A 25549-nucleotide genomic window follows, 5' to 3' on the forward strand; every position below is an offset into this window, starting at 1 on the left:
TTCAAGCACATTTATACAGGAGGGATAGTAGCAGGATGGCTTGTCCCAAACCTTCAAATGTCCTGGAAGTGTAAGTGTAGCAAACAATAGAAACAGGGAAGGCTCCGTCAGACCCAGTAGACTTATATCCCCTGAGAGATTTAAACACCCTGGGCCATTTTCAATGCATTTTGAAGTAATAAAACTCCACACATGCTCTTTTTTCAATGCTTGCATTAGTTGTACTTTTCTAATGCTTGACTCTGAGTTTGGCCATTGTATTGTAACCTCTGTCCTGAGCTAGTGGGAGTAGAAAAGAAACAATTAAAAGGAGCAAAATTGCCAAGTGGGGAAGTTAGTTACTTTATTCATGAATTTAGACATGTGGATAACACTGAAATCCTGTTTCTTAGTATAGTATGTCAACCCAGAATTTATGGCTCATCAACAAAATTTATGGACTCATCAACAACCCCCCCATCAATGGACCTACTCCAGTGTAACTTACTGTGCTAAGCAACAGGATTTTAGCCATTGAGTTCTTGATGCTAGAATCTGGGTGATGTTTCTTATCTTAAAAGGGAAATGTGTTGAAGGCTACTAAGATCTTGTCTACTCTTGGAAAACAGCAACAGAACAAAAACAGAATCAAGTCTGAGGAAGAAGTAGCTGTGTTCGTCATGGTGAACCTCTCAGTGTATTCTGCAGACAGTTTGGAAGGGACCTAAGTCAGGAAGCTAGACTGTAAATACAATGGGTCTTCACACACACCCCTCTCATTTGCCTTTGGCAGAAAACCAGCTGTGCAAAGAGCAACAGCAGTGAATGCCGAGGCAAGTTGTCAAAGGTTGCCTGCTCTAAAATCATTCTATGGACAGTGCTGTTTTCTGTATAGCAGCAAATAAAAACATCTTGCATGCAAAGGTAAAATCAGCAGGCTTTGCGGCTTTCTAGGAAATAAATTATAATGCACAAACAACGGTGGTGCTCTTAGGAGACATATTGTCTTGGGTCATTAATAGTGAGTATTGAGGAATCTATTGAGTAGGCCCAGTTACACAGCGCTAGTATCTGAGGTTCATTTTTTAAAGTTTATTTTGATCACAGTGCTCTTGAGGACCAGTTCAACATCTCCACAGCTTAACTGTGCCCTTTCTGTTTCAGATCTCACCTCCTCCACCCCTTGATCATCAATTTTCTCATTTGCCAAATGAGGATAACGGGTGGAATTAGCTGTGACTCTGAACCTGCAAAGGACACCAAGAACACTTACATTTTACTCCTTCCCTCTCCCTCTACAATTTCTAGCACTATTTGTCCACATTGTGATGCCATGATCTCCTCCCCACAAGCAGTGACCAATGACAATACAGAGTGGGACTTGAAAAATACAGAATTGAATTTTTTTTTAAAAAAAGTTTCTTACATTTGTGTTCCACCACTGAACAAGGAGCTCAAGGCAGAATGCACGATCCTCTTCACAATATTACCCTCACAACAAACCTGCAAGGTAACTAAGCTAGAAGATAGTGGCCAGACAGTCTTGCTGGTGGTCTTTTCATAGACAGCTAGTTGGCCACAGTAGGAATTGAATCAAAGACTCTATTTCTGTGATCCAGCATGCCTATTAATACCTTTTGGCATTCTTAGGACTGGCTTCAGTGAGCTTTATGCCTGAGTAGAGGTTTGGAGTATGGTCTCTCCACTCCTACTCCATGCTCCATTTCAGATTGTTGTGATTTCAGAAATTAAGGTACATTTTAAAGCTGTTACAACAGGCTGTCAGTTTCAATAGAAGCTAAAAACACAGCATTGGCACTATCCTACCTTTAAGTCCTATTGTACAGTTAGTGAGATAGTGTGCACACAACATTTTGAGCATACAACATGTACTAAATGCCATATTTTTGTTCTTAATAAGTTTCACATTTATAGGAAATTGGCTTTATGCTGTTTATGATATTTTAGGATATTTGTAAGCTGCCCCGAGTAGATGCTGTCTAGGGGGGTGGGGTAGAAATCAAACAAACAAACAAACAAACAAAAAATTCTCTTTGGTAAAATCCATCTAAGCTATAAAGATCCAAAGTAACTCTATCTGTACATGTGATAGCTAGCAAAATATTCAAGTGTAGTGTTTAAAACCTCTGTCAATCTATTTTAATCCCTCTCCTTGCGGGTCATATCTTTTGAAATATAAGAATTGTAAGAACATGGTAGTTGGATACCCAGTGTGGTGTAGTGCAGTGGTTCTTAACCTTTGTTACTCGGATGTTTTTGAACTGCAACTCCCAGAAACCCCAGCCAGCACAGTTGGTGGTGAAGGCTTCTGGGAGTTGCAGTCCGAAACTCCCGAGTAACCTAAGGTTAAGAACCAGTGGTGTAGTGGATGGAGGGATGGACGGGGACTCAGGATGACTGGGTTTGAATTTTTGTCCAGTTATGGAAGCACATTGGAGGTGTGGAACTGATAAAACCACTCCTTAAATATCTCACTTACCTTGAAAGCCCTATTATTGTCAATGTAAGTCAGTTCTGACTTGACAGCACATAACAAAGAACAGAATATCAAACATTTGTTCCCATCTTCAATTATTTTGCCCAAAAGTGGTAGGAGAACACCCCACAAAGTGATGAAATCGTGTGGTATATATTGCCTCTAGATAGAAATGTGCAGGATAATAAAACAGAGGAAGATACAGCCATGAAATGGGTATTTCATAATTTTGTTGTATTATAGCCTAGCAAGCCGTTATATTTATGAAGGCAATTCCATGCTTGTTGTCTTTAATTTCCTTCTAGGTATACAGAATTTCTCTTCCCAGGTTTGATATTATTATAATTTTTTTGGATGAAGAATCATGCTGGTTGTGGAAGCTAGCACCAGAAAAGTAATTTTTCCAAGCTGTGTCCTCTTCTGAGCATTTGAGAAAAGAAGGGTCAGGAACCTTAGGTTCCCCATATGTCTTGGATTACGATGCTGGTAATCGCTTACTACTAGCCATGCTTGCTAAGGCTAATGGGAGCAGTAGGCAAAAACATCTGGACAGTCAACTCCCACACCATGAGAAACAGTGCAATTAAATGTCTGGAAAAGAGGATCAGGATTGGACACCCACTGAACTGTTGTCAGTTCGACATCTTGGATTGCCCCTTGAACATCTACAGACTAGCCAGTCTTCCAAGTTATTTGCTGGTTAGAACTGCATAGAAGAGTTGGCACCCAGAAATGTATTCAGTGGAGAGAAGATGAAATAGTTTTCTAAAGAGTAGGAGGGGAAACACGAACACCTGGAAGACAGAATGGTGTAATTTGCTTTGAAAGTAGAGTGTGTATGTTTTATTTTACTAAGAAAAATAAGCTATTCATGAGGGTTATTGCATGAAATATAACAGTAAACAATCATAAAAATGTAGAGAAATCATAATTAACATGGGAATAAAAAAATAAAGCTTTGAAAATAATTATATATTACCCCTTGGGCACTAGGAGAATACAACTATTGGAAACAAAAAAGATTTCTTGTAATTAAACAGGACAGATGTATGCATATCTACCATAAATTAGGTTCCACCAAATGTAATGGAAACTATCCTCAGGTTATTATCTGTATCCTAGTTGAGGTTGCACTCCATGAATAAACTTCAAGAAATGCAAACTAAAACTCACTAAATCTTTTACGTGCCCCAAGAAGTGTTTTTGGTGTTTTTCTGCAACAAAAACAAATTTGGCTTTACCCACCCCTGACATATGTTTGCTAAGCGTTATATCTGTGAAGATTCTCAGTCATCCAGGTGAGTTTATCTGGAAGTTGAGTCATGGAAACTGGACTTCTTTCTTATTAGGTTGAAACATTTCACTACTCATCCAAGTAGCTTCTTCAGTCTGAGGAAAGTTGGTAGGAGACCTCTGATATATTCTCTACATTGGTTTCACTTCCTCCTGGTCTGAATAGGTTTGTTAGAGGAACATTCATCCATACCCAGAAAGATCAGGACTACACCCACCAGAAAGACTACCGTTAACGACCCACCCATGACAATGGGTGGAGAAGGACTGCAGAAGCGGGATTTACATTCACCTCCCACCCCACCCTGGTCCTTTGTCCATCTAATGAGCCTATACAGACCAGGAGGAAGTGAAAGCAAAGTGGAGGATATATCAGGGGTCTCCTACCAACTCTCCTCCCCCTTCATGGATTGCTGCATTGTCATGGCGAAGAGGCTTGAGTAACTCAGAGAGGCTATGGGCCATGCCATGCAGGGACACCCAAGACGGACAGATCATAGTGGAGAGTTCTGACTAAGCGCGATCCACCTGGAGTAGGAAATGACAATGCCACTCCAGTATCTTTGCCAAGAACGCCCCATAATCAGAAACAAAAGGCTAAAAGATAAGACGCTGGAAGATGATCCCCTCAAGTCGGAAGGCATCCAACATGCTACTGAGGAAGAGTGGAGGACAAGTACAAGTAGCTCCAGGGCTAATGAAGTGGTTGGGCCAAAGCTGAAAGGACGCTCAGCTGTGGACGTGCCTGGAAGTGAACGGAAAAGCTGATGCGGCAAAGAAAAATACTGCATAGGAACCTGGAATGTAAGATCTATGAACCTTGGGAAGCTGGAGGTGGTCAAACAGGAAATGGCAAGAATAAACATCGACATCCTGGGCGTCAGTGAACTAAAATGGACAGAAATAGGCGAATTCAATTCAGATGATTATCATATCTACTATTGTGGGCAAGAATCCCGTAGAAGGAATGGAGTAGCCTTCATAGTCAACAAAAGAGTGGGAAAAGCTGTAATGGGATATAATCTCAAAAATGGTTGTTGTGGGTTTTTCAAGCTCTTTGGCCGTGTTCTGAAGGTTGTTCTTCCTAACGTTTCACCAGTCTCTGTGGCCGGCATCTTCAGATGTGCTGTCTTGTGAAGATGCCGGCCACAGAGACTGGCGAAACGTTAGGAAGAACAACCTTCAGAACACGGCCAAAGACCCCGAAAAACCCACAACAACCATTAGATCCCGGCCGTGAAAGCCTTCGCGAATAAATCTCAAAAATGTTAGAATGATTTCAATACAAATTCAAGGCAGACCTTTCAACATCACAGTAATCCAAGTTTATGCACCAATCACCAATGCTGAAGAGGCTGAAATTGACCAGTTCTATGAAGACTTACAATACCATCTAGAACTGACACCAAAGAAAGATGTTTTTCTCATTATAGGGAGTCAAGAGATAAAAGGAACAATAGGTAAGTTTGGCCTTGGAGTTCAAAATGAAGCAGGGCAAAGGCTAATAGTTTTGTCAAGAGAACAAGCTGGTCATCACAAACACTCTTTTCCAACACCACAAGAGGCGACTCTACACACAGAAATCACCAGATAGGCAATACCGAAATCAGATTGATTATATTCTCTGCAGCCAAAGATCGAGAAGCTCTATACAGTCAGCAAAAACAAGACCTGGAGCTGATTGTGGCTCTGATCATCAGCTTCTTATAACAAAACTCAAGCTTAAACTGAAGAGAGTGGGAAAGTCATTTATAATCTAAACCAAATGCCTTATGAATACATAGTGGAAGTGAAGAACAAATTTAAGGAACTAGACTTGGTGGACAGAGTGCCTGAAGAACTTTGGATAGAGGCTTGTAGCATTGTACAGGAGGCAGCAACAAAAAACATTCCAAAGAAAAGGAAATGCAATCAAGCAAAGTGGCTGTCCAACAAAGCCTTACAAGTAGCAGAGAAGAGAAGGGAAACAAAATGCAAGGGGGATAGGGAAAATTACAGAAAATTGAACGCAGACTTCCAAAGAATAGCAAGGAGAGACAAGAGGATGAGATGGTTGGACAATGTCATCAAAGCTACCAACATGAATTTGACCCAATTCTAGCAGGCAGTGGAGGACAGGGGGGCCTGGCGTGCCCTGGTCCATGGGGTCACGAAGAATCGGACACGACTAAACAACTGAACAACAACAAACCAACTCTCCTCAGACTGAAGAAGCTACTTGGAAGAGCAGTGAAATGTTTCAGCCTAATAAGAAAGAAGTCCAGTTGCCATGACTCAACTTCCAGATTTGCTAATGGTTTTGTGTCATTTAAAGGGCAACAAGTGGAAAGTGCTTTGTTGTTTATGTTACAACAGACTAACACAGCTACCCGCCCTCCCCCAGGGGAAAAAATAAACCATGGATGATGTGTGCTTTCATACCCATATTTGCTGTTTTGTCAGATGGCTGCTCAATGATGAAGAAGAACTTTAAACAAGATGAAGTTAATTAGATTAAAATTTAATTAAGTAGAAACAAAAGCTCTAACTTAGAACTTTGTAAATTAAGCATTTATTTCACAGACAGGGTTCTGACTCCTGTCCTCTGAAGATGCCAGCCACAGAGACTGGTGAAACATTAGGAAGAAAAACCTGAAGAACACAGCCAGACAGCCCAAAAAAACCCACAACAACCATATTTATGAATAAACTACTGTCAGGCATTTTTCTAGACTCAGGGCATGACTATATGGCAAAATAGTCCTGTTTTTGCATTGGGTTTTGTACAATTGAAATTGAAATAAAAATCTCCAACTACATGACATTCAAGTAAGTATACATTTGTTTGGCCAGGAAGTGGGTTTTTTAAATCGCCTGCTTGAGGGTTTTTTTAAATCTCAAATTGATTTTGACCATGCTTTATTTTACTCAGATTGACATGTGCAATCTCCTGTGTTGGAGTAAACAGTGTCTGTGAGGTCTATAGGGTTTGATGAGGACAATGGGTTTTGGATTTCAAGACAGCCTGCAGTGCAAACTCTTCCTCCCCTCCCCCATTTCTATTTTAGTGTTGCATCGATCTAGTGGTATGCAGTTCAGATCTTAATATAAACAATTAAGTATTAAAAATGCAATTAACCAGGTATGATGACTCTTAAAGGATAGAGGAAATGCCTGTTAAAGTAGTTGTGTCCTGTCATTTCGGCTGGCTTTGGCGAATAAAAGCTGCCGAGTCCAGTGCCAGCCATCGCAAGGCAGGCAAGCTCTGCCTCAAGGATGGAGTGAAGAATTAATTTCCTGGTCCAGAGCAAAAAACAGGATCACCAAAGTGTGAATGTATCATGTAGCTTACCATTGGACTAAAAGTTGTTCCCTGTGGATGCACACACTGACACAAAACCTACATGATGTTACATCACTTTCTAAAACCCCAAATCATCTCCCAATGTAATTCAACTTTGTAGTCGTGCCCACACATTCATTCAGTGGAACACAAAACTACACACTCTCTTTTTCCTTCTTTAAAACTGGTGGGTCATGCTGTTGCCCAGGAATGGAGCACAGTGGAAGTGCATGGGAAGCGCATGGCTCCAGGGTCTGCTTGTCTTTTGCTCCCACTAAGTCTTGCTGGTACAAGGGTTTCACCCTGCTGGTGATTGCTTCTTCTTTTCCTTTTCTGCAGATGCAGGGGAGTTTCTCTTACCCCCAGTGCAAGGACTGCTGTATAAGGAAAGGATTATGCTTGAAGCAATTGTTAAGCTAGTTATGTTTAACAGAGAGAGCCTTTTACCTTCCTCCCTACATCAGTGGCAGAGACAGGCAAGCAGAGTGTAGAAAAGGTAACAATAGCCACCCCTAGTTGGGCAATTCTCTGAGCTGTAATCCTAAAGAGCGACTCTGCTGGAACTCTGCATTTTAGAAACCACAAAGAGGGAGTTGTAATTGCTTTGGTGCTCTGAGTACAGATACATATTGTCACCCTATAAAAGAGCCCTGTCCTGCCCAGGGGAGGGGAGGCAGGCCAGACTGGCCCCTCTACATTGGTCTCCCCACATGAAGGACTTTGTGTTTCGTGCCCCAAGACTGAATGCCTGCTGTTGTTCATGTCAATGTAAGTTAATAAAGTGGTGTACTGTGCACATCATGGGGGGGGGGAGTAGACGCTGTTCTTACTGTTTTCTCAGTGACTGAGATGAGGGTCAATGTTGCACCCCCCACCCCACCATTTCCCTTTATGCAGCAGTTCTCAAAGTAAAATGGTTCTGCTTTGCACCATAAGACTGAATGGGATTAACTGAATAATGTAGGGCAATCAACGCCAGGTATCTTCACAATAGCCCTGTGGGGCAGGCCCTGGATGCTTTTGTTTTACAAAGGTGACACTGAGACTGAGAAGGCATTGATGTGCAAGCCTGGCTAGAAAGAGGAGATTCAGGACTGAGCAATCACTCAGCGCCAGCTCTCCTTGGCTCAAGTCCTCCATTCTACTAACTACACAATGTTGGTTCATAACTTTGTGGTTGATGAATAACGAATGTGGTTGGTGAGGTATATACGTATGTTGGGTGTATGGATTTGGGTGTTGATGTTGGTGGTTTTGTAGTAGGTGCCAGAGATGTGGCAGCGGCATCACACTTTTTTAAATGACTGGCATGATTTTCCTCTCCTGGTTACCTCAGTTACCTTTATGATCCATCTTCAGTCCATTTGCTTGCAGCCACTTGTTTTGTAATAATAATCTTAGCCTCAGGTTTGCATTGCCATAGAAACAGTCTTGCTTCTCTCTGTGTTCCTCTCCTTAGCAAGAAGTCCTTCTGTTTTCCTTATCCTCTTTATCTATTCATTTACTCCCCTACCTTGTACCTCATTATGCAGCTCCAATTCCCCAGCCTTTTCTCTTATGCCACCACAGCAGCAAAACATTTCTTCCTTAATCCTATTCCACTTAACAGCCTTTATCTCGGTAACTGTCTGAATCCTCTGGTGATCTTTCTTCTAGTGCAGAGTTAGAACAAGGACTGGGGGTTGGCAAGGGATGAATGATGAAATCTCCCTGCCCTCAAGTTTTTGTTTGTTTGTTTGTGTGATTCACTTGGTACCCCTTTGCATAACGGAGTGGATGTCACAGAGAAATGCAGAAAATCCACACGGGGTGCCCACAGACAACTGAATGGGGATAATCACTTGTGTCCTACATCTCTGTGCTCCGCTACTGTCACTGGGGTGCACATCTGGATGCACAACCAAACCATAGCTTCACCCTCCCTTATTTTGCTCCACTGTGTCATGTGCATCAATGTGTATACACACACACACACACACACACACACACACACACACACACACACACACACACCCAAGGAGAAAGGCATGCCATGTTTCTTCAGGCTGATATGAAGCTGTCAGCTTTGTGGGACAAGATGGGGAAACAGCTTGTTGAATGGGCAGTGGGGATTGTCCTCTAGCTACTCACCCTATCCTCTTCAGGTTGAGGGCAACTGGAGGTCATTCCTAGTTTGCCATCGCCTAGTTACATCTAATTGGCTACAGTAATCATTATGTGACTTTTGATTTGGCCAAAGACAGGCAATGAGGAGGCCCACACACATTAACACAAAGTGAACTGCGGGAGTAGCCAATCTGGACAACCCTGACTGGAAACAGGCATAAAAGCCCTTACTGACATAAGACAAAAGTTTATCAGAAACCTTTTGTCTGTTTCATGGCACACAATGGTTTGTTGGCTCCCATGACAAACACTGAACCTCCTGAAAATTGGCACACCAATATATTCTTCAACAAGAGATTAAAAAACTCCAGAAAAGAGATGTACGTATAGACAAATGACCATACACATCTCCAAAAATGATACAGTATTCAGTACAGACTCATGTATTCTAAAATATGCATGCTCTGCATCAAAATACATGTAAGCCAACAAATAAGAATATATAAAATATGTATATAATATAAAGGTAAAGGTAAAAGTTCCCCTTGACAATTTTTGTCCAGTCGTGTTCGACTCTAGGGGGCAGTGCTCATCCCCGTTTCCAAGCCATAGAGCCAGCGTTTTGTCCAAAGATAATCTTCCGTGGTCACATGGCCAGTGCGACTTAGACACGGAACGCTGTTACCTTCTCACCAAGGTGGTCCCTATTGATCTACTCGCATTTTTACATACTTTGGAACTGCTAGGTTGGCGGGAGCTGGGACAAGCGACGGGCGCTCACTCCGTCGCGTGGATTCGATCTTACGACTGCTGGTCTTCTGACCCTGCAGCACGGGCTTCTGCGGTTTAGCCCACAGTGCCACCACGTCCCTACATTGCCACCACGTCCCTATAATATAGAGAATTAAAATATGCAACAATATAAATGAACATACATAGATGAGCTAATGCAATGTAGCAGATAGAATGCTGAAATAGGATTGGTTTCAAAAACTTGTTTGCCTGTAGAACCTCACAGGTGTGCACGCAAACTGGTAAAAGCACTTCTTGGACACCTCACAAGTCTCAGAAAAATCTGTTACGGTCACCATAAGCCAGAAGTGACTTGATGACACATACCAACACAGAGGAACTGAACAAAATATACATATAAATATACATAAACAGTGCCATTTGTACAGGATAAGAACTGGTCAAACTTCATGCAGCAAGCTAAGTGTGTTTTACCCCATATGTTCTGCTAGCAAAGCAACCACTGGCATCATATTACACCTGCTTAAATTATCCAGTTTTCCTATATGCTGTACTCAGGAAGAGATTTCGAAGCACACAGAAGCCCTTCCATGAAACCTGCACATTACGCTACACGCTTGTCCGATACATTATGTGAACTAACCGGGATTGAAATTTTGGATATTGTGTGAGACAACACAAGCCTCAGGAATGCAAATAGGGAAAGGAAGTTGCCTGTTTCTAGCAGGTAAAACAGAAGAGAAAGACAAAATAAGAGACACAAGCTTATTGGGCTCTCTGCACATGCCAAAGAGAAACACTAAAGACCACAAATCAATTTTCCTTCTATCATTGATCTCGAAAGCACAGAAATAGGCCTGCATGTCTTATCTTGGCTCTTTCTGTATTAACAACCTGTCCATCTTTAGAAATACATTTACGGTCTTTTTTGGCTGCCTGCTCCCCTTGCACGGTTCAGCTGGACTTTCATTGCTTCTCACACTCCCTCCACTGCTTTCCACCCAGCCCTGAGGAGCCACAGCATCCAAGCACTCTAATCTATTTAGAGTACGCAGGGATAAAGATCAGCTGGGACACTAGCCCCACATGACAGTTTTATCTTTTCTGAGCCAGTTTCTACCCTGTCTGAATGCTAGCCTTGCCTGATTTAGTGAAGGTCTGTCCCTCTATCCTGCAGATGCCAGAAAGCCTTTTTTTTAAAGGAAGAAGAAGAAGATTTTGTTTGCAGTGTTTGATAGGCTTATTTATTTGAGAAACCTTTGGTCCTCTGGAACTATGACTCCCATCACTCTTTAAGAGTCTTTATCATTGGCTGGGCTGGCTGTTGATGACAGGAATTAGACTCCAATAAAATCTGGAGGGTCACCAGTTCCCCAGTCCTGTGGCAATGGGAGAGGCCTAGCCACTGGCCACTGGTAGGTACCACATATGCAGTTACTAGTTTTGCCTACCTGTTTGCTGGGATTTAATGATGGGTTGTAATTGTATTCCTGCATTGAGCAGGGGAGTGGACTTATTGTGGTACAAACTGCTGTTAGCAATTTGCCAAGCACTGCTACTCCTGACCTTCATAAAGATGTCAAAAATTGAACTTTTCAGGCCTCAGAATCCATGAGCACTTCTCATAGCATTCACCATATTATTCTAAGATTAGGTGGGACTCGTCAGCCTGGGAAGGCAGCCCATCTAGGAGAAGGAAAACTCCGATTTCAAACCTCCACTGCCTTGTGGCTATATCCACTGATGGAAAAGGCTTCAGGAGTTAACCTCGAGGCAAAATCTGGAGCCGGAGTCCCGGAGGCAGTTCGTGTCATTCTGGCAACACTGCTGGAACCAGTTGTATTGGCTCTTGCCTTTCCATTGGACTATTTCAGTGACGTGGAGAGGGAGGATCAGCTGTTTGGGTAGCAGCCTATCCTCCATATTATTTTACCCAAGCTTCGTGCTCTGGAGAGGACACTCCAACTTCACATACAGTGTCGAAGTTCTCCATACAGAGGATGTTACCATAGTCTCTCGAGACTGAAGGATGCCTATATGAGAATGATGGGTAGAAAGCTTATTATGAAAAGACAGCTGCAAATGACTGGACATTTTTAATTAACAACAGCATAACTCCTGCAGCATGGCTATTACTTAGCAAGGGACAGCTTTGATTCGTTTCAGTTAGGGCTTAGGGTTTGGCTATACTAAATGGAAGAGGAAGAAAATCAAGTGAGCAGTGGCTGGTGATTCTGATGTCACTAGGGCTATGAACATCTTCTGCCAAACCTTAGCCCCCCAATAGGCTCCACACTTTGAATAGCTCCTGTAAAGTTTGGACTAAAACACAGAGAGGATTCATGTCCCCACTGACACTGGATCCATCAGTTTCCACTGGTTCGTACTGTGCCTGGTGCCTCTGCCTGGCATGATATAATGAGTGTTGAGGTGGGGATGAGCTGGATGGAAGAAAAGTGTGTTTTGTACTCCATGCCAGTGGCTTGTAACAGTCACTTTTAAAAAAGAAATGTTAATGTGACTATTTACTTACCTTTGAGAAATAGGACATTTTTTTTTAAAAAAGGTAGCTATAAAGTTAACTAGCTAATTTAAAGGCCTTGAAACAAGAACTGAAAGTAATTACTTAAAAAAGGTAAGTTTATAAACTCTGAGTAAAGATGGTACTGTATATGATTTTTGCATATTGAATCCAAATAAGCATGTATCCTGTTCCTCTTGGGAAAACGTGGCCTGATTTACACCCTTGTTTAAATCATTTTTGCATATTATATATGTAACTTGGTTTAAATTTACATTATTCTTTAGAATAAAGTATAGGCTGTTTTGTAAATATATGCTAATCTGGATCAACATTGCTCAATGTGCATGCAGCTGGTTTCATCGTACAACAAATTGCAAAATTAATTTGCCATCTATTGAATGTGTTGGGGAAGCAAAATCTAATGAGCAAACACAACTGCTAGAGACATACGGTACACTGTCTTTGGACAAATGTGTAAATACAAACTGAATCAGGGGTATTCGTCTATTGCCAGGTTAGCCATGAGGTGGAACAGAGAGACAATCTCAGGGTAGCTTGGGACTGCCCCCTCCAGTCCCTTTTGTTAAGTCCAGCACTTGTGAGGTTAAAATATTAAAACAATATTAAAACAGAAAATATATGATGCAATTACAAGTGGGAAGGGGAAGGAGAAACTCTAAAAGACGTAGAGTTGCCAAGTCTTCATGAACCCCCTGTGAGGATATTGCAGCCCCCTGGGAAGCCACAGACCACAGATTAAGAACCTATGTATTAAATCATCAGAATCTAGATTGTTTCAGCAGCAGCAGGATACCAGCTGGGCACTGCCCCTCGTTAGTAAACTGCCTTACTCCAACTCAGACAATACGTCAAGATAGTCTACGAATGGCTCTTCTAAATGGCATAGTACTATAGCAGACAACCTTGGCAGTCTTGGAGACCAATTTTCTAGTCCTGGGATTCTCCAGGATCCACACAGACCAGCAATTCAGATTATCTTGAAACACCCCAGTAATGAAACTGATGATGGCTAGAAGTCCACTTTAGTCTGAAAACAGGTGTCAAACAGGTCCTCCTGTACCCAATTCAAATGATGTACTGCCACTCCTGGATGCTTCTAGGAGTGGCAAAAGAGAGGATAAAAGAAGAGCTGGGGTTGCAGAAACTGTCTTGCGGTAGGGCTGTATGCCATACATTGCCCAGGACTGCTTTACAGTATCTCAGCCTGGGAACCTTTTCCAGTATCTGCTGTCTGATCATCATAGTCATTAGAGATGGGGGTATTCATATACAAATAAGAATATCCCCACACAGGTGGTGTTAACGAGGGTCCAGCCCCATGGGGCCGGAGGATCCACTTACCAATCCGCCGTGGATGCAGACACGCAATTCTGTCAATGGCTTTGCAGTGCGCGATCCGCTCGCCACCCTTGGCAGGAGGCGGGAGGACAAGCCTCACCACAAGGTTGAAGAGTGGCAAGCGGATTGCACGCTGCGGAGCCATTGGTAGAATCACGCCATTCACTTTGGATCAGTGAGTGGACTGTCCAGCCCCATGGGGCTGGACCCTCATCAATGCCACCTGTGCAGGGATATTTGAATCCGTATACAAATACCCTCATCTCTAATCATCATCATCATCATCATCATCTTCTTCTTCTTCTTCTTCTTCTTCTTCTTCTTCTTCTTTGATCCTAGCTATTGTACAATGGTACCCCGCTTGACGACGATAATCCGTTCCAGCAAAAGCTGTAAAGCGAAATCGTCGTCAAACGAAAAAAATCCCCATTGTAATGCATTGAAAACCGGTCAATGTGTTCCAATGGGGGAAATACCTCATCGTCCAGTGAAGATTGCCCATAGAGAACCACCGATCAGCTGTTCTAATTCACTGTAATGCGAAGCTTCCGTCCGGAAAGCAGCCATTTTGAGAAGGGAGGGAAGCCATTTTGTGGAGGGAAGCCATTTTGCAGAGCTGGAAAAAATATGGTTTTGTGAACAAACAGTTCACAAAGCAGGTTCCTAATCAACATAATGTGAAAAAACCTCATTGGAGCCATCGTTTTGCGATCGCGATAGCGATCACAAAAATGTCATTGTCAAGTGAGTTCGACGTCATGCGGGGTAAGCGTCTAGCGGGGCACCACTGTACTGAGAAATTCTGCATGAGTAATCTGCTCTGCCACAGGTTTCTCCTTTTCCTTGATCTCCACATTGCCTTATTATAACAACTTCCTCCGCATACAATACTGCTTCAAATCTTCTTTGAAGTTTCCTGTGCAGAGAAGTTGCCTGGATCAGGCAAGAAGAAACATTTCGGCTGAAAAATGCAATTAAAACTGATGAAAACTTTTGCATCACTCTGGATTGCCTAATAAGAAAAGGTTAGGAGGAAAATCCTTATTAATACAATGGATTGACATACACATGATTAGAAACCTGAAGTCCAATGAATAACCTTGAACACTAATATAGAATTTGCATACACCACTTATAACTAGATCAAAATTTGAAGAAAATGTGGTTGAGAAAGGGGCAGCTCCTTATGGCCTATTTCTATGTAACTCCACTGACTTCAGTATAATGAATCCCTAGACACTTCAGTACACTGAAGAGAGAATGTAATATATACATAGATATGTATCACGCAGGAGGCCAGTCTTGCCAGCAAAATTTGTTTTATGGATGTTTATGTTTTGGTGGGTGTTTCTAGAACTGTTTGATAAAATATGAATTCCATTTAAAATATTCATGCTGCCTGTCTCAGGCTACAAGTCAGCATCTTTTGTATATTATCCTGCAGCTGTTTCTGCTTTACTGATAAAATTTGGGCTACTTACACTCCCTTCCCATGCAACTGACCTATTTGATCTGCACTGTACTATTACCGTATCTAGTTTTGTATCACAGGTTTGTACATAATAAATTTGCAAATCCTTCACTCCAGTGAATGTCTACCCATAATAACATCTGTACTGACACCAGCTTGCTGAAATCCACACTCTGCTTAGTTTAAAAGAGCTTTCCCCAATATAGATCACTCCAGATGTTTTGGACTAGTATTACCACCAGTCCAAGCCAGTGACGACAGTGGTCACAGATGATAAGAATGTTAGATCCAAAAATCTAGCACAACCCAAGTGGGAAAGGACTGAATAAAAACACACATGTCACACAATTCTGTTCCACCTGGTGGAACCACTAACTCAAAATAATCTAAGACAACAGAAATATTTCTGTGTTTCCAGTATATTTTCACTATGGTGCTGCCTCTCTTTGTTGTTGTTTAGTCGTTTAGTCATGTCCGACTCTTCATGACCTCATGGACCAGAGCACGCCAGGCCCTCCTGTCTTCCTGCCTCTCTTAGACTAGCTAAAATTCACCCCATATGTTGCTGCAGTATTTGGCCATTGGAATCCCTTGAGTCAAATACTTTCCCAAATACTTCGTTGGTGGACTACAGAATTCCATCCAGGACAGGAAATAGTTAAGGACAAACGTTATAAGAACTTCCCCATTTGAAGGAAAATTCCAAATGCCCAAGTTCAATCTCTAGCAACTGCAAGAAATGGAGGGATCAAAGGGAAATACATTCTTATGATGTAAGAGTTTGTGCTTGGAAAAAGAAGCCATATTGGTAGAAAAGTAGATAAGAACTTAATTGTTTGTCCTAGAACAGGACATTCCTGATTTCACCCATCTATAACTAAGTACAGTCCCATTTAGTGAATAGTGATACTCCTCATAAATTGTTAACCAGTGCACAGAATATTATGCCAGGTTTGGAGAACCTGCGGTGCTCCAGATGCCAGTGACTACAAACCTGCACCACTCTTTGTCCTTCTTTGCACTTTATTACACAACATTTACACGGGGGTCAATAGGCCTGTCACCCAGTGAAGGGGAAATGAATAATATACAGTATCAGTTATTACAGGCAGAGGAAGGTATGGTGCTGGCACAGCAGCAGTTAAATCCAGAAGAACGGGGGCCAGATGGTTGAAGGGTGTCCCTTATTCTAGCTCTGTTGCCAGAGACCAGAATTGAGGCAACTTGCTCAGCCAACCCTCCACTCTATCCTTGATGCTGTTAAATGCTAGACCTGCTTAGATAAGGCCCAGTTAATCCAAGACCTGATCTTGGACAAATAGCAGATCTGGCCTGTATTACTGAGACCTGGATGGGCACAGAGGGTGGTGTAGCCCTCTCATTAATTTGGCCACCCGGATATTCCATCCAGCACCAAGGTAGACTGGAGGGTCAGGGAGGGGAAGTTGCCGTTATTTCTAAAAACATCTTAGAGGTTGTTAGGCTCTCTGCCTTGATCATCCCGGGCCTTGAGGTCCTCTACGTGTCAGTGGAGACCAGGGAGGGATTTGGGATGGTGCTGGTTTACTGTGCTCCTCGCGACCCAGCACATTCCTTTCTGGAGCTGGCAAACATCATCTTGGTGGCGGAACTGAGGTCCCCCAGACTTGGGTGGCTTCAATGTCCATGTTGAGGCTGGAGCCACAGATCCAGCTCTTGAGTTCTTGGAAACCATGGCTTCCTTGGACATGTCCCAGTTTGTCAATGGTCCCATCACCTGGTATTCTCAACATGCCAGGGAGCGAGTGGACCGATGGTGACCGATTTGATATTGGTCCCCTTGTCATGATCAGATCACCATCTAATAAAATGTAACCTCTCAGTGGCACTCCTTCGCCATGGGGAGCAGGGACCCATTAAGATGGTCCACCCCCACAGGCTATTGGATCCTGCTGGTTTCCAAGATGCAATGTGGGGGATACCGGCTGATCTTGTTGGTGCTCCAGTCGATGCTCTGGTGGATGAATGGTATGCAGCAGCCAGCACAGTGGTTGACAAGATCGCTCCTAAACGTTCCTTCCACTCTTGACCCTGGCCAGGTGCCTGGTATAATCAACAGCTGCAGGGGTTGAAGCATAATTGGATGAGGCTAGAGGACATTCGGAAACAGGCCTCGATGGTAAATAACCTAAATGCTGCTAAAATCGCATCAAGTATCTACTTAGCCAAGGTGAAGGCTGTAAGAAAATCCTACTTAGCTCACCGGATAAGTGAAGCTCAGGACCATCAAGCGGAACTGTTCCACATTGTACACAATTTATCTGGAATTGGTCATAATGACAGGCCTCCCAGTAGCATCTCCTGTGACCAATTTGCGGCCTTCTTTTTTAAAAAGTAGAGCCATCCAATGGGACCTAGATATCTCCTCTTTATCAATGGTTTGGGACCTCAATATCTGTCCGAGCGCCTCCTTCCAGTTATATCTGCTCGCCCTATAAGATCATCCCAGGCAGGGCAGTTTAGAGTTTTGACCCCTGAGAGAGGCCCGGAAAACAACCACTAGAAATCGGACCTTCTCAGCAGTACCTCCACAACGATGGAACTCTCTTCTGCATGAAGTCCACCTGGCCCCTTCACTGGGCAAATTTAGGAAGCTGCTAAAAACCTGGCTATTTAAGCAGGCCTTTTCTGAACAAACAGCTGTATGATACAACAGTGTTTGCTAAAATTTCATCCATCACACCGCCATGCTTCTTGTCTCTAATATTTTATGCTTTTATCTGTAATTTATTGTATTGTACTTGTTTTACTGCACTTTGTGATATTTGATTTATGCCCCAATTGTATTATTATTATTTTATATATGTATTCCTTTTTACTCTCTTGTTTTATCTGCTGTAAACCTTTCAGGGTGGCCCTGGCTGCCAGATGGGTGGTATATAAATCAAAATCAAAATCATCATCATCATCATCAAATGCAGTGATCTCTTATCCCTGGCCATGCTAGACGGGGCTGATGCAAATTGTTCATCTACATCTGGAAGGCAGTAGTTTCCACACCTCTGCTGTAGGCTATGGGTCCCACACAACAGAATGTGTTTCTCATATTTGTATGGAAAAGGTTCTTGGAAAAAGAAATATATTGTGGGGAGGGGAGGGGGTCCTCATTACTTTACACCTTGCATTGTGAAGCCAGAACATCCTATGCTGCACTTTTGAAGGCCTTTGTGGACAAGGAACTATGTACACAAATTCAGAGTTTACATTACAGCTGGGATTGACTAGCCTGCTGCTGTATTTTATAGTACAGAAATTTCAATCAGAGATGCAGATTATTTCTCAGTTTAAGATCTGGATGTACAATGCTTTCTGGAAATCCATAATAATGGCATATTGAGAATGATATCCAGATGTTTTTGAACAATTTGCATTAGTCTCATCCAACTTGGCCAGGAGTGAGAGATACTGTGAACTAGAGCACTTACCAATTGTCATATGATGATGGTCTGGAAATGCATATACTGTCCTAGCTGAGCAATCGTATCCTAAAGTAACCTGCATTTCATAAAAGCTGCCACAGGTGCACAGTATCAGTTTTGCTGCCGCTCAAACACAGACTTCATGACAGAAAGCAAGCAGCCACAACTCCCTCGTTTCTTTGCACGGGAAATATGCATACAATAAAGCTGCCCTCCACATGCCAAACCCAGCCTGGAGTCACCTGAGATCATCCATCAATGCTACCAGCAGGCTGTATGAGATGTCCTTGAAGTGCATCCAGCCTAAATGGTTACCTCCAAGCAAAACACTCCCCATAGGCAGGTCATAGGAATGACACTGATAAATCACTATGAATAACATCTTGTCAACATACCCTAAAAGGCAACCTTGGCCACTGCACATCAAATGTGCCACTAGCAAAGGGTGCCTTTTAGGCTGCCATGGCCACATGTTCAGCTGAGATCCTTCCTTGCCTGCCCCTGCTGCCCCAGGAATTTTACTGATACTTCATCTATAAATAAGGAATTTATTCTGGCTTCTGAATGTCAGATAAGCCTCAAGCCACCCCAGAGATTCATCTTGATGCCAAGCACTAGGACAGATTCTATCTGATTCAGTATGCCATTGATAAATTACCTACGATCACAAAGCTTAGCATCCTAAAATAAGCTTTGAGCCACCTGCTATGTCCTTCATTTTTGTACATTGAAAAGATGTGAGAAGAATTAAACATATAGCAGCTATTAGTCAAGTCTATGGATGTGTTTCTATGAACTGGAGCTCCCTTGTGACACCATTCTGATTCAAATGCCACAGACGTGCCTGGAGACGGTAGATATAAGAGTCGAGGCTTTTTTGCCCATCATTGGTGCTGATGCTGCTGTATCCATAAGTAATCATGTTGATGAGTTAAGAGAAACCGTTTCAAAAGAAAGCATTGCCAGGTACTTCAGCTGCCATATCTTTGATCAGTGACACTTGTCTGCCACTGAATAACTTGAAATGAAGACACAATGAATGGAATATATTAAGTGCTGCTGATGGTTTCCAGAGAGTTTGGCGAATGAGCAGGAAATAGAAGAAGGTGAGCAGGGACAAAGACTACAGAAAGAATCCACAGTAAATATAGGAGTGAATAACACTTAGACTAGTGGCACTGAAAATAATGGAACTTAAACACGGATCTGTATAGACATATACAGAGGTTGAGAGATTGGGAATTTGATTCTCCACTGTGCATCCCATGACAATAGCCAGCCTGTGTAGCCTTGGGCAAGCTTCACAGTCCCAATGCACCCCATGAAGAAGAAAGCGGTTAACCACATCTGAGTACTTGCTTCCTAGAACACCCTGGAAAGGGTTGCCATAGGTCAGAACTGAGTTGAGAACCTGCAAATATTAATTAATCCCCTCTAAAGCTGACACCCATCAACCAACATGGCAGACACCCATTAACCAACTTGAGGAAGCATATTTGAGCATTAAACCGTGTGCTCCATAAAGTGGTATCCAATTCCAGTAACTGAAACATTGGTGAGAATTTCAGCTTTCCAGTGTATGGCAAATAAATCTTTTCAGGAATATCACAAATCTCTCTGTTTAATTCCACATCCAAGTAATATTTTTTAAAAAACTGTAAAAGCACCTAGCCATGTTCTCTGTGTGTGCTTTCAAATATCTTTTGTGTCTGAGGCCAGCATTATTAAAAGCTTATTTGTAATGTTGCTTTAAAAAAAATCTCATATTCATATGGGCACAACCCAGCCAATTAATTAGCATATATGAACACTGGCTAGAACAGTTTTTATTTCTCTCCCCAACCCCGTTCTTTTGTCTATCTCCTTCCCTCCCTCCAATATTGGTTGAAGATTTTCACCTTGTCTGCCTTGGAAATATTCACTTTTCCAAAGGAATTTTAACATCTTGCCCATTTTCTGTGCAACCTTTTAGCAGATTAAATATTTCACCATGCTTGGTTTCAATTTGCCATCTTATTTCTTATGTATAGATGGAAAACATATGGATTGCAGGAAAATCTGAGGGCAGAGGAGCACCTCACAAAATCAAACATATGGAATCACTGTGGTTTGCCGCTGGGCAGATTTACAGCCCTTAGACTGAGTCATAGGAATTGACCTTCTGGCTTTATCTATAAAAACATTTATTTTTAATCTGAGTGTGGGTTATGGTTTCTACATGGAAAACAGTTATCCTTATGGCGGGGGATAGCGCAGATATATTGTGTGATGTTTTGACTTCACCAGCAGGTGTTCAGTTTAGTAACAGTGATAGTTAATAGCTACGATGGAATTGTTGGTGACAGTTTTGCTTTATGCATTACCTTAGTGTCAGTGTTTGCCATTTCAAAAGAAAGCCGTGATCCAGCAAGGACAGAGCACTTTGAAGTATCATTAAGCTGCAAATTAATCCAGACAGGATGGAAGTGTTATGAGTATGGAAACCTACTATTCTGTGCAGAGAAAGTAACTGCTCTTGGAAGAGGCTTGTGCCCAATCGTAGACTGGATTGCACTCACGCCAAAGGACAAGAGTATGGGACTTTGGCTGCACTCTTTGCTAACTGGGGAAGCTCATTTACCAGCAGAATCCACAAGTGTTTTGTACTTTCTTGAGCCATTCTGCTACCAGTAGTCGGACCTGGAAAGAATAGACTTTGCCCCAGTTTTCTACGCTCTAGGAATGTCCAGACAGTATTATTCTAATGCATGCTTCATGACTTGAATTGTGGTGCTGGAGGAGGCTCTTGAGAGTCCCCTGGACTGCAAAGAGAACAAACCTATCCATCTTGAAAGAAATCAACCCTGAGTGCTCACTGGAAGGACAGATCCTGAAGCCGAGGCTCCAATATTTTGGCCATCTCATGAGAAGAGAAGACTCCCTAGAAAAGACCCTGATGTTGGGAAAGTGTGAAGGCAAGAGGAGAAGAGGACGAAATGGTTGGACAGTGTCACTGAAGCTACCAACATGAATCTGACCAAACTCCGGGAGGCAGTGGAAGACAGGAGGGCCTGGCATGCTCTGGTCCATGAGGTCACAAAGAGTCGGACACGACTAAACGACTAAACAACAACAAAAATGCTTCATGAGCTGCCTTTAAAGACAGTTTATGAAATTCAGCTGGTGCAAAATGTGGTGATTAAAATCAGGGGCAGTCTGAAACTGGGGCAGGGGCTACCTCCCTGCATTCATGAGCTGTTCTTTGTCCATGAACCTGGGGCAACAGATAGGTGCTGTGCTGTTAGATCATGTGGCACTATATTATCAACCACAATGTTTCACAGTGCTGGTACTGCTCCTTAAAATACTTGTCAAGGTTGTTTTCCCAACCTGTTAAAAATCATTCTAAGACTCTTCCTTGTTTTCTGGGATTTGGATTTCATTTTCCTAACAGATTACACTAGGACTCCCTGTAAGGTGTCTTCCTGACTGCACCCTCTTTTGTAGAAGAGAGAGATTGAATTCCTTAAGAAATCCAGTGGTTTAGACCTTGGAGTTCCTTGATAGCTCATTCCCACCCTTTCCTTGAAAAGTAAAATCAGTCTGGATGCTTCTTGGTTAAGGGAAACAAAAACTACATTTCCACACTTCTGTCTTCAGGGAGTGGAAAATGGAGGAGGGAGGAAAGGCAGCCAGCAAAGGAAGCAACAAACAGGAAGTTGTGGTCTCAAAGATTCTGAGACACGGGAGGAAAACCTCCTCTAAGTTTATTGGCAGATCCAGAGCATGCTTCCCATAGACACCCAGTGTTAAATTAGAAGCATGGAAGACTGTGTTTTGCCAAAATGCCAAAGGTCGTAGCCACTTGCTCTTCTCTAGATCTCTACTCTTAGTCCTTCTTTAATTGGAATCCATTGTTGACTGCATGCTTAGCTCTAAACCCAGCAGACATGCATCCTCCTTCTGTCACAGACAGGAAAAAGAAGAGGAAAAACAAGCTCTTGCTTTCTCTGGAATGCTGCCAGCTCACATTCTATGCCTTCTCTGGGGTTACCTCATTGGATTAACTCCCAGGCTTCCTCTAGGTTTATCTCTGTGATCTCGACCCCTTGCAGATACTAAGCAAAGATTATGCTGGTTTAACAAATGGTGTGACTCACCTTGACTTCAGTAAAACCTTACACAGGGTGGGTTCAGGTTACCTGAAGAATCACCTTTACCCATAAAGACTTTTTTGCCAGTAGCCTGGGAGATAGATACCAAGATAGAGTAAGAGCTGTCCTCTACCACAGTCCTGCAAAGACATATGGTGGTAGCATTGAGAGCAACCTTCCAGTTTTGCTTCCATGGCCTCTCTCGTATTAGACTGGCACAAGAGTTCATTCATTAGTTAAATTTATATACTACTTTTCCTTCAATGAACTCATGGTTCTCCACCTTCTCACTCTATCCGCACAATAAACCCTCTGACGCAAGTTAGGCTGAGAGAGGAGAGAACTGATCCAATGAATTTCACAGCTCTTTGGGGATCAGAACCCAGATCTCCCCAAGTCCTCATCTAGTACTCTAACCACTCTGATCATAGCTTTGGCAGCAATGACTAAAAAGAACACCATTATAATAATACAATACGTGCTCCTATGCTTCATCCTGCTAAAGCTCATATTTCCTTAAAGATTGATTCTTCCTATCAGGGGCCAGTCCCACTAACTTAACTCCAATTAAGCATCCTTAGGTCAACAAACTCATCCATCTCCATTCTTGCTGAGGCTACTTTCTAGATAAGAGGTAAAAGTCTGCCAGGCTTGAATTCTTATGGCTATCCTCCCCAATGCCTGCCTTGATGTTTCAGTTTTTGCCAGGAGCTACTTAAGAGGTTAAGCCACCAGAGGGATGGTTGGGTGTATCGAGAATACATTTATTGATGCCCCCTTTCATTCTGGTCCTCCAGAAGAGCAAAAAGAGAGGCTTAGCCGCCCCGAGTAGACATGGTCTAGAGGGGCGGGGTATAAATTTAATAAATAAATAAATTTAATAAATTTAATAAATTTAACAAACAAACAAACAAACAAATAAATAAATTTGTGTGGGACCTTAATAACAACATCACTTTGAGGAGCTGTCTCAAAAGGTATATCGAATGGCTAAGATCCTTCAGGCCCTGCATCATCCTTGCTGTTTTAATCTTCTGTCCTAGGAGACACTGACTGCTCTGTCACTAGGACATACCAACGCCAACCTGCCAGATCAATTCAACAATGTGCCATTCAATTTTTTTTCCAAAAGGCAGGCTTTCTGCTGGTTCCCTGGTGCGCTATGCATTCTAATAATGGTCTGCTATCAAATGGCATACTTTTATGGCTGACTGAGCAGAAAGAGAGCAAAAGAGCCTGTCTTGGGTTCCCTCACTGCAGTGGTTCTACCCAGCACACAGTAGAGATGACCTTGACGATGTAAACAGGGGACATAGGAGCCTGTCCTTCGGTTTTCTTTTGTCTAGGTAAAGTTAGATTGAACAAAGAGAAATGTATTGAGAACTGAAAAGACTGGCATTGGATAGAGACCAGTTCTACAAACCAACATACAGAGTTAGACAAGCTGAAACCCACTAATTTCTATTACGGTAAATGCCAAGCTTAAGTCTGGGCTGGTTTGTGCCCTCACACATAAATGGGACTAGAGGGGGAAACCTGGCTAAATACGTAACTGACTAATTTCTTAAAATATCTGCTGCCCACAAAAGAACAACTTCTCATTTGTATATAGAAGGATTACCAGTAGGGTGTGTTTCAGGAAAGCTCAAGTGCATGGTTACTTACCTTTTGCAGGGGAAATTGTATTGTAGATGGTCCTTATTGTTAAAATAAGAAAAATATTGCTCTTTCCTCCAGTAAATTCCAGGGTTCTAATGAGTACAAAGCATCAATACTGTATATTTTTTAAAGCTTTTAAAAAAATTAAAACATCAGTTGTGTTTAACCTCTTAGTTATGACAGAGACATTTGTACAGAGAATGATCACAAGGGATTGGAAAATAAGATGTACATTTTCTACATGATGCTTTTGAGTGGCCCATTAGACATGGTCACCTACACTCAAAGCTTGCATTCCAAACTTCACACTCTTGCTTAGCCAAACACACTGAGGGTCTAAATATATATTACAGCCAGCACAGCATTAAAAGCCACAAACACATTTGTGTTGCAGGGATGTGATTCTGGCAAACTTGAACAATCATCCTTGCCAGTGAAGCCCATGTATGCATCCAGAAGACCATTCACAAAGGCTAATAATCACATCACATCCAGTAGGTATAGTGAACTCCCAAATCAATCTGCAGCCCCTGTGTAAGCACAGACTACAAATCCAATTGCAGCAATGCCAAATTGTTTCAGTTGTTCCTTTGTCACCTGTACCTGGGCTGATGGAAGCAGATTTCCCTGCCCCTTCCTCCTCACCACAGCAATCCCTCCAAGCTTACCCCTCCAACTACTCAGAAAGATGAGAGGAACCTGGTAAATAGGGCAGTTTATGGTGTGGGGAGATTGCCGAGGATGGCACCGAACTAGATAAAGGTATCATTTTTGTTCTCTTATACAGGGACTGGGCAGTCACCACTAAGATTCCAGTCCTGTACCTGTAGGTGATCATGGAACAAAAGGAAGGCAATTAGCCTTAGAGAAAGTGCAAAGAAAAGTTGACCACAGATGTCCGAGCCAGCACAGTCTCAGGGAACGCCTTGAGAACTCTTTTTATTAACTTAGCAAGAGTTGCATTGTATGTTGTGAGAATTCAGATAGGATACTAG

Source organism: Pogona vitticeps, chromosome 1 (genome assembly GCF_051106095.1).
Source record: "Pogona vitticeps strain Pit_001003342236 chromosome 1, PviZW2.1, whole genome shotgun sequence".
NCBI lineage: Eukaryota > Metazoa > Chordata > Lepidosauria > Squamata > Agamidae > Pogona > Pogona vitticeps.